This window comes from Monodelphis domestica, chromosome 6 (assembly GCF_027887165.1).
Source record: "Monodelphis domestica isolate mMonDom1 chromosome 6, mMonDom1.pri, whole genome shotgun sequence".
Classification (NCBI taxonomy): domain Eukaryota; kingdom Metazoa; phylum Chordata; class Mammalia; order Didelphimorphia; family Didelphidae; genus Monodelphis; species Monodelphis domestica.
In genome coordinates, this window is record NC_077232.1 from 13,776,703 (window position 1) to 13,786,253 (window position 9,551).

The window sequence follows — 9,551 nt, forward strand, 5'->3', positions numbered from 1 at the left end:
CCAAGACTTCTGATCTTTAATGTGGAAACTGCTAAATCTTGAGTAATCCCAATTGTGACTCTATTATATTTGAATTCTCTTTTTCTAATTGCACTATTTTTCCTTTGACATGAGAACTCTGGAATTTGATGTTGGCATTCCTGAAAGATGTCATGGAGGGATTTATATCAGGAGCTGATTGCTGGATTCTTTTAAATTCCATTTCATCACAATGCTAAAAAACATAGGTGAAATTTTCTTTTAAAACAATTTATATATATATATGTATATAATATATGTGTATATAATATATTAATAAAATATAATCTTTTAATATGATGACTTTTATTTTTTATCATTGCATTGAGATAGCCCATTGATTATTAAAATTGTCTCTTGTTATAAGGGGTATTGACTCTTATTAATTATTGGTTTTGGTATTACCAATAGATGATAGTGATATGGATAGTCTCTTGAGTTGACTTTGGGTTTTTTAGTTGAGGAAAAGTGGCTGCTCAAGCAGTTAAAAAAAAACTCCTGTTCAGGTAAGTTATATAAAACCGTATTTATTATGAATATTAAAAGGTTGTATAAAAGGGAAATTAAAAGGAAAAATAGGTATTGATAAGAAAATATTTCCTATAACTAATAAATTCTAAATGAATCTCCAAACCAATCTTTCCCACAAGGGAAGATCACTGAGAGTGATCTTTCTTATTCTACACTATCTAATTTAATTCCCCAAATATCCATCTTTCTATCCTAAAACTAAAATATAATTTTATAAACAAAATAGAATAAACTGGATTTCTTCTCTCAACTCAGATATAACACAGGACAGGCTGTCAGTATTTTTCCACAGACACTTTCACTCAACTACAATACTTTACTTCCACCTGTTGGTGATCATGAAGGAATTGCAGCACCACTCCTATCTGCTAAGATGTTTCAAGAAAAACCAAACAGATGTTTTTCAACTCATAGAGCAGCCTCCTTGAACCACCTTCCTTAGTGAGGAAAGTCCAAAGAGTGAATTCTTGGTCCATTGCCTTTCCAATGGCTCCTTGGGATCATTCTCTTCCCATCATATCTCTTTGAGATTATGCTCTGTCTTAAAGAAATCCAGTTCATTCAAACTCATCTCTCCAATCATGTATTACCTAACCTATCAATAATCATTTTTCGCTTACTTAATTAACAGATACTCATAACACTCTCCTTGATCTATTTTCCAGATCACTTTTTTCAATGAGATATTTCATGTATTATTCTATTTTTCATTTTTTTGTTTTTATTTTATTGTTTCTTCATGTGTCATGAATTCGTTAGCTTCTACTTGCCTAATTCTATTTTTTTTTTAATTTTGAAGGAATTATTTTCTTCCATAAGCTTTCAAACTACATTTATCATCTGACCAGTCATAGTTTTTAAGATACTCTGTTCTTCACCGGATTTTTAATTTCTTTTTTACTTGATACTTTTGAAGGAGTATTTTTCTTCTCTAATCTCTTTAATTTTGCTTATTCTTTTTTCCTCTACCTCCCCTATTATATTTTTGACATCTGATTAAGTTCTTTCAAATTGTGAGGTTTGCATGTACCTGTTTTCATCCCCTTCTGAATTTGTGCCTTCCTCTTCTTTGGCACCAGAATCTTTTTTCTATGGTATGAGTTAATTGGCTAATCTGTTTAATTAAGAATAGATTTTAGTCAGAAGTAAGATTTTAGCATAGAGAGAGCTATAAATTCTACTGGCAGCTGTTAAGGGAGAAAAGAATTTTGTGTAGGTCAGTGTAAGGGGTAAAAGTAGGGGTTATTGACTGAATATATTATACTAGTGGTTGCTAGGGATTAATTCAATCCCAATAAAATACTGAAATCAGTTTGGGATTTTTATGGTGGTTTAATTACAATAGAGGGAAGAAATTAAGAAGAAGAAGAGAGAGAAAAGGGTATAATATTTCTCCAACGTAGCCTAAGCCAAGGGAAGTTCAGAGAACTCAGTCACAAGGCCTCCTTAGAAGATGAAAACTAGCTTGGCTTCCAACCACAAGGTCTACTCTGAGATGATGGACCTCCTAAAAGGATAATGCTTTAACAGGTTAAGGAAAGGAGGAATCAGCCTAACCACTCACCCAGGATTCTCAGGGAAGACGCCTCATCCAACCCATGCTACAGAGCTTCTCCAGTCACCTCACCAGCAAGCTACAACCCCCAAACCACTAAAACATCCACCACGCTGCCACGAGCCACACAAGCCAGAGAGAGAGCGTCACAACTTTGCAAGAGAGAGCCGGAGAGAGGAAGTGACATGAAATATATAGACAGTTCTTTACATCATTTCCTGCATCTAACATGTACCAATGGTAGCTTAAGCTTGACTGAGGACAGCCCGGGGGTCTGTCGGTTGTTTCTTATTTGTCACTTACTAGCACATGTCTGTCATAGGCCATCTTCCTCAACACTTAATCCTTAAATAGGGGGGTAGACATTCCTGGTTGCTAGCATTTTAAAGACTAATCAGGGTGGAGAAAAATCTAACATTCACATCACATAAATAGAATTCCCAGAACCCCTAAGGAGAGGATGGCTACAATGAGAAACTCTGACTCTTTCTCCAGCAGATAGAGAACCGGACAGCAGGTGGCACCAGTCTCCTCAGACAGAAGACTGTCAAGTTCACAGACTGTTGACAGCCTCCTGTGCTCTGCCAGAAGAATGAACTTTTGTTTTGATCAATAGCGGAGAAGTTGCTGCAGGAGTTTTATTTTAAGTTAAGAAACTCTATAATTGAAGATTTGCTTTTAGAATTTTAGAATAGGTTAGTAAGACAGAAATTATTTACAGATAGTTAGGAAGTCAGGTTAGATCTAAATTCATTCAGATATGAAGATTTCCCTTGCGGTAAAGAATTAGGATCAGGGTATTAGTTGGAGCTTTGTAGCTTAGGGAAATACATCTATCAATAATCAATATGCTACTTCCGGGTAATCATGGCTGCAATCTAGACGCCACACGCTTCCTCTCCCCGGCACCGAACGAAATAGACTACATCAAAGGAGCATAAAATCACCTTTGGAGGAACAGAAGGACTCCCCAGTACCCCACAGAGGCAAAGGTACGTGGGGCTTGAACATTTCCACACTAAAATAAGAAGGAAAAGCTTGCACAGAAAAGTGAACTGAGCCGCCCTTCCCCCACCCCACCTCCCCCACTAAACCAGAGTGAGCTACCTGAGCGCTCACCGGGACAGCGAGTGAGTGGGGAGCATCTCTGTCTGGGGGGGGCACTCCAGGGTCCTTGGGATCTGGGGACTGCCAGGAAAAAACATCTCAGGGCGCTTTCACTGGAGAATCCATCAGAGCTGTACTTGGGGCGGGCTGAGCTGAACCCCTAGGAATGTAATTGCCAAATTCAAGAGCTTCCAAGTAAAGGAGAAAATCCTGCAAGAAGCCAAGAAGAAGAGCTTCAGATATAAGGGGGCTCCCATAAGGATCACACACGACTTAGCGGCTAACACACTAAGAGACCGCAAAGCATGGAACACGATATTTAGAAAGGCAAGAGAGCTGGGTCTCCAACCAAGAATCAACTACCCAGCAAAACTGACTATATACTTCCAGGGGAAAGTATGGGCATTCAACAAAATAGAAGATTTCCAAGCATTTGCTAACAAAAGACCAGAGCTCTGTGGAAAGTTCGATATCCAAGCACAGAAAGCAAGAGAAACATGAAAAGGTAAATATGAAAGAAAGGGAAAAGGAGATAAATCTTATCTTTTTCTTTAAGTCAAACTCTCTTCTATAAGGACTACATTTACATCAAATTATATATATATCAATATGTGGGGAAAATATTTTGTGTAACTCTCATAAATTGTATCATCATAAGAGTAGTTAGAAGAAACATGCATAGGGAAAGATTGGGGCATTAAGAAGATTTGGGGAAAGTTGGGGCAAAGAAAGGAAAAGGGAGGGGGGAACCGCGATAATACTAAGATTAACTTCAAGAAATAGGGGGGAATCAATAGAATAAACTTTCCCATATAAAGATACACATGGGAAGGGGAGGGGAAGAACTCTCATATGAGAAGGAGAGGAAGAGAGCGTGAAGTGGAATTACTTAAAACTTACTCTCAGTGAAATCAAATCTGAGAGGGAAGAACATCTAGATCCAGTGGGATCCTGAATTCTATCTTATCCATTAGGGCAAGAAAGAAAGGAAACCCAAGGAGGGGGCGGGGGGAGGGAGTACAAAAAGGGAGGGAAGGAGAGGGGGGAGGGGAAGGGAGCATAAAAAGGGAGGGGATAGAAAGGGAAGCATCTCAAGGGAGGGGACTAGGGGGACTGACCTAAAGTAAATCACTGGTTCAAAAGGAGAAAGCTAAAGAAGAAAGGTCAGAACTAGGGGAAGATATCAAAATGCCAGCGAATCCACAAATAACAATCATAACTTTGAACGTAAATGGGATGAACTCACCCATAAAACGTAGACAAATAGCAGATTGGATTAGAACCCAAAACCCTACCATATGTTGTCTTCAAGAAACACTTTTGAGACGGGTTGACACTCACAAGGTTAGAATTAAAGGTTGGAGTAAGACCTTTTGGGCCTCAACCGATAGAAAGAAGGCAGGAGTTGCAATCATGATATCCGACAAAGCCAAAGTACAAATAGACCTGATCAAAAGGGACAGGGAAGGTAAATATATTCTGCTAAAAGGAAGTATAGACAATGAGGAAATATCACTAATCAACATGTATACACCAAATGGTATAGCATCCAAATTTTTAATAGAGAAACTAGGAGAATTGAAGGAGGAAATAGACAGTAAAACCATATTAGTGGGAGACTTGAACCAACCACTATCAAATTTAGATAAATCAAACAAAAAAATAAACAAGAAAGAGGTAAAAGAGGTGAATGTAATCTTAGAAAAATTAGAGTTAATAGACATATGGAGAAAAATAAATAGGGACAAAAAAGAATACACCTTTTCAGCACCACATGGCACATTCACAAAAATAGATCATACACTAGGTCATAGAAACATGGCACTCAAATGCAGAAAAGCAGAAATATTAACTGCAGCCTTTTCAGACCACAAGGCAATTAAAATATTGATTGGCAAGGGTACATGGAGACTCAAATCAAAAATTAATTGGAAATTAAATAACATGATACTTCAAAATCAGATAGTTAGAGAAGAAATCATAGAAACAATTAACAATTTTGTTGAAGAAAATGACAATGGCGAAACATCCTTACAAACCTTATGGGATGCAGCCAAGGCAGTACTTAGAGGAAAATTCATATCCCTGAGTGCATATATTAACAAATTAGGGAGGACAGAGACCAAGGAATTGGAAATGCAAATCAAAAAACTTGAGAATGAACAAATTAAAACCCCCCAGAAGAAAACCATACTAGAGATCCTAAAAATTAAGGGAGAAATTAATGAAATAGAAAGTGACAGAACTATTGAGCTAATAAACAAGACTAGAAGTTGGTACTTTGAAAAAAAAGACAAAATAGACAAAGTGCTGGTTAATTTAATTAAAAAAAGGAAAGAAGAAAGGCAAATTAACAGCATCAAGGATGAGAAGGGGGATCTCACCTCCAATGAAGAGGAAATTAAGGCAATCATTAAAAACTACTTTGCCCAACTATATGGCAATAAATATACCAACCTAGGTGATATGGATGAATATTTACAAAAATATAAATTGCCTAGACTAACAGAAGAAGAAATAGTTTTCTTAAATAATCCCATATCAGAAAAAGAAATCCAACAGGCCATCAAAGAACTTCCTAAGAAAAAATCCCCAGGGCCTGATGGATTCACCAGCGAATTCTATCAAACATTCAGAGAACAGTTAATCCCAATACTATACAAACTATTTGACATAATAAGCAAAGAGGGAGTTCTACCAAACTCCTTTTATGACACAAGCATGGTACTGATTCCAAAACCAGGCAGGCCAAAAACAGGGAAAGAAAATTATAGACCAATCTCCCTAATGAATATAGATGCAAAAATCTTAAATAGGATACTAGTAAAAAGACTCCAGCAAGTGATTAGAAGGGTCATCCACCATGATCAAGTAGGATTTATACCAGGGATGCAGGGCTGGTTCAACATTAGGAAAACTATCCACATAATTGACCACATCAACAAGCAAACCAACAAGAACCACATGATTATCTCAATAGATGCAGAAAAAGCCTTTGATAAAATACAACACCCATTCCTACTAAAAACACTAGAAAGCATAGGAATAGAAGGGTCATTCCTAAAAATAATAAACAGTATATATCTAAAACCATCAGATAATATGTTCTGCAATGGGGATAAACTAAATCCATTCCCATTAAGATCAGGAGTGAAACAAGGATGCCCATTATCACCTCTATTATTTGACATTGTATTAGAAACACTAGCAGTAGCAATTAGAGAAGAAAAAGAAATTGAAGGCATCAAAATAGGCAAGGAGGAGATCAAATTATCGCTCTTTGCAGATGACATGATGGTCTACTTAAAGAATCCTAGAGATTCAACCAAAAAGCTAATCGAAATAATCAACAACTTTAGTAAAGTTGCAGGATACAAAATAAACCCACATAAGTCATCAGCCTTTCTATATAATTCCAACACAGCTCAGCAGCAAGAACTAGAAAGAGAAATCCCATTCAAAATTACCCTAGACAAAATAAAATACTTAGGAATCTATCTCCCGAGACAAACACAGGATCTATATGAACACAACTACAAAACACTTTCCACACAACTAAAACTAGACTTGAACAATTGGAAGAACATTAACTGCTCATGGGTAGGATAAGCCAATATAATAAAAATGACCATCCTACCCAAACTCATCTATCTATTTAGTGCCATACCAATGGAACTTCCAAATTTTTTTTTTACTGATTTAGAAAAAAACATAACAAAGTTCATTTGGAAGAACAAAAGATCAAGGATATCCAGGGAAATAATGAAAAAAAAATACAAAGGAAGGGGGTCTTGCAGTCTCAGATCTCAGACTATATTACAAAGCAGCGGTCATCAAAACAATTTGGTACTGGCTAAGAGACAGAAAGGAGGATCAGTGGAATAGACTGGGGGCAAGCAACCTCAGCAAGACAGTATATGACAAACCCAAAGATCCCAGCTTTTGGGACAAAAATCCACTATTTCATAAAAACTGCTGGGAAAATTGGAGGACAGTATGGGAAAGATTAGGCTTAGATCAACACCTCACACCCTACACCAAGATAAATTCAAAATGGGTGAATGACTTGAACATAAAGAAGGAAACTATAAGAAAATTAGGCGAACACAGAATAGTATACATGTCAGACCTTTGGGAAGGGAAATACTTCAAAACCAAGCAAGAATTAGAAAGAGTTACGAAATGCAAAATAAATAATCTGGATTACATCAAATTGAAAAGTTTTTGTACAAACAAAACCAATGTAACTAAAATCAGAAGGATAGCAACAAATTGGGAAACAATCTTCATAAAAACCTCTGACAAAGGTTTAATTACTCAAATTTATAAAGAACTAAATCAATTGTACAAAAAATCAAGCCATTCTCCAATTGACAAATGGGCAAGGGACATGAACAGGCAGTTCTCAGCCAAAAAAATCAAAACTATTAATAAGCACATGAAAAAGTGCTCTACATCTCTTATAATCAGAGAGATGCAAATCAAAACAACTCTGAGGTATCACCTCACACCTAGCAGATTGGCTAACATGACATCTATGCAAAGTAATGAATGCTGGAGGGGATGTGGCAAAGTGGGGACATTAATTCATTGCTGGTGGAGTTGTGAATTGATCCAACCATTCTGGAGGGCAATTTGGAACTATGTCCAAAGGGCGATAAAAGATTGTTTGCCCTTTGATCCAGCCATAGCACTGCTGGGTTTGTACCCCAAAGAGATAATAAGGAAAATGTCTCGTACAAGAATATTCATAGCTGCGCTCTTTGTGGTGTCCAAAAATTGGAAAATGAGGGGATGCCCATCAATTGGGGAATGGCTGAACAAATTGTGGTATATGTTGGTGATGGAATACGATTGTGCTAAAAGGAATAATAAAGTGGAGGAATTCCATGGAGACTGGAACAACCTCCACGAAGTGATGCAGAGCAAAAGGAGCAGAACCAGGAAAACATTGTACACAGAGACTGATACATTGTGGTACAATCGAAGGTGATAGACTTCTCCATTAGTATCAATGCAATGTTCCTGAACAATCTGCAGGGATCTAAAAAATACTACCCACAAGCAGAGGATAAACTGTGGGAGTAAAAACACCGATGAAAAACAACTGCTTGACTACAGGGTTGGAGGAGATAAGACTGAGGAGAGACTCTAAATGAACACTATAATGCAAATTCCAACAACAGGGAAATGGGTTCGAGTCAAGAACACATGTGATAACCAGTGGAATCATGCGTTGGCTATGGGAGAGGGAAAGGGGGGGGAGGGGAGGAAAAGAAAACGATCTTTGTTTCCAATGAACAATGTATGAAAACGACCAAATAAAATAATGTTTAAATAAAAAAAAATAATAATCAATATGCTAACTAACTTTCCTTTTCCTTTTCCTTTCCCTGTAATCTTTAGAGTTAAATAAACAGGTTTTCTATATCTTGTCTCCAGCAAATTTCCTCAATTGTAAATCCAGTTGATTATCTCAAGGGACAACAATGGAATCTCCTAATAAGTAATAGCCTACCAATAAGTATCAATACCAATGAATATCAGGATCAATATTCCTCATAACCATGGTTAGGTGTTGTTTTAAAAATATTTTCCCAATATTTTTCTTGACTTTTATTTTCATTTTAGAGATGGGCTCTGTTCTTATACTAGAGGGAGCACTCCCTTAAACTTCAGTTTTTACTCACTGCTACCCTCCGCTTTAGTTCCTTTTCCCTGCAAGTTTCAGTTCTTCTAAGGTGTCATGAAAGCTTGTGGACTGGGAGCTCTGAAAGCCACTTCCCACTGCTGAGTCCGTCTACCTCAAGTTCCACTGATGGCTTATGGGCTTTAGAGCTTATGAGTTAAACTTCTAATGGGGGTCAGGATGTTGCCATTCATTTGGGCAGTGACTTTAGGGCTTGCTGTAGGCTTAAACTGGCCAGGAACACTGAGGACTGTCTTATGCTGGGGTTGAATTCCTCATTGTTATATCAGACAGAAGCTGTGGGTATTCCCTTCAGCTTGAAGCAGCTGGGTGCGCTATGGACTTTCTAGATGTGGTGTTCCAGGCCTTACTGCAGTCTTAGGAAGAGGCTCTGGGCCACCCCTTCTGCTTGCACCAGCCACATGTGTTATAGTAGACCTTGGGACCTCATTGCAGGCTTGTGCTAAGGCTGAGATCTTCAAGAGGTGGGCATAGAAACGCTCTGCTTTTGGCTTCAGCAGCATCTTAAGGGTTTTGAAGTTGTCTTGGGACCAGGTTGAGATCCTTGAGAAGTAGGTGTGGAGTTGGAGGGGAATTGTTGTTGTCTTGTGCCTGTGCTCCTTGGTGTGGCCTTGCTAGGGAGAAGGCTCC